We start from the raw sequence: 281 nt of genomic DNA on the forward strand, positions 1-281 counted from the left end.
ATTTATAACTTTTTAAATGATTTTAGATTGAATTTTTTTACATTTTTGGTTAAATTAGATCATAATTTGATGTTTTTATTGGAAAATGTATAGTGAAGGCCATCCACTGACAAGAAAAGTCTTTTCATAGACACTAATGCCTTAAGATCATAATTTGACGTTTGCAGTTTTTTTAAATGATTTAACACTTTTTAAATGATTTAAATTGAATTTTTTTATGTTTTCGATTGAACAGATCATAATTTGATGTTTGCATCAGGAAACTTGAAGCAAAAGCCATC

This window comes from Theobroma umbraticum, unplaced genomic scaffold (genome assembly GCF_002168275.2).
Source record: "Theobroma umbraticum cultivar Fairchild unplaced genomic scaffold, ASM216827v3 scaffold_7.0, whole genome shotgun sequence".
NCBI classification, from domain to species: domain Eukaryota; kingdom Viridiplantae; phylum Streptophyta; class Magnoliopsida; order Malvales; family Malvaceae; genus Theobroma; species Theobroma umbraticum.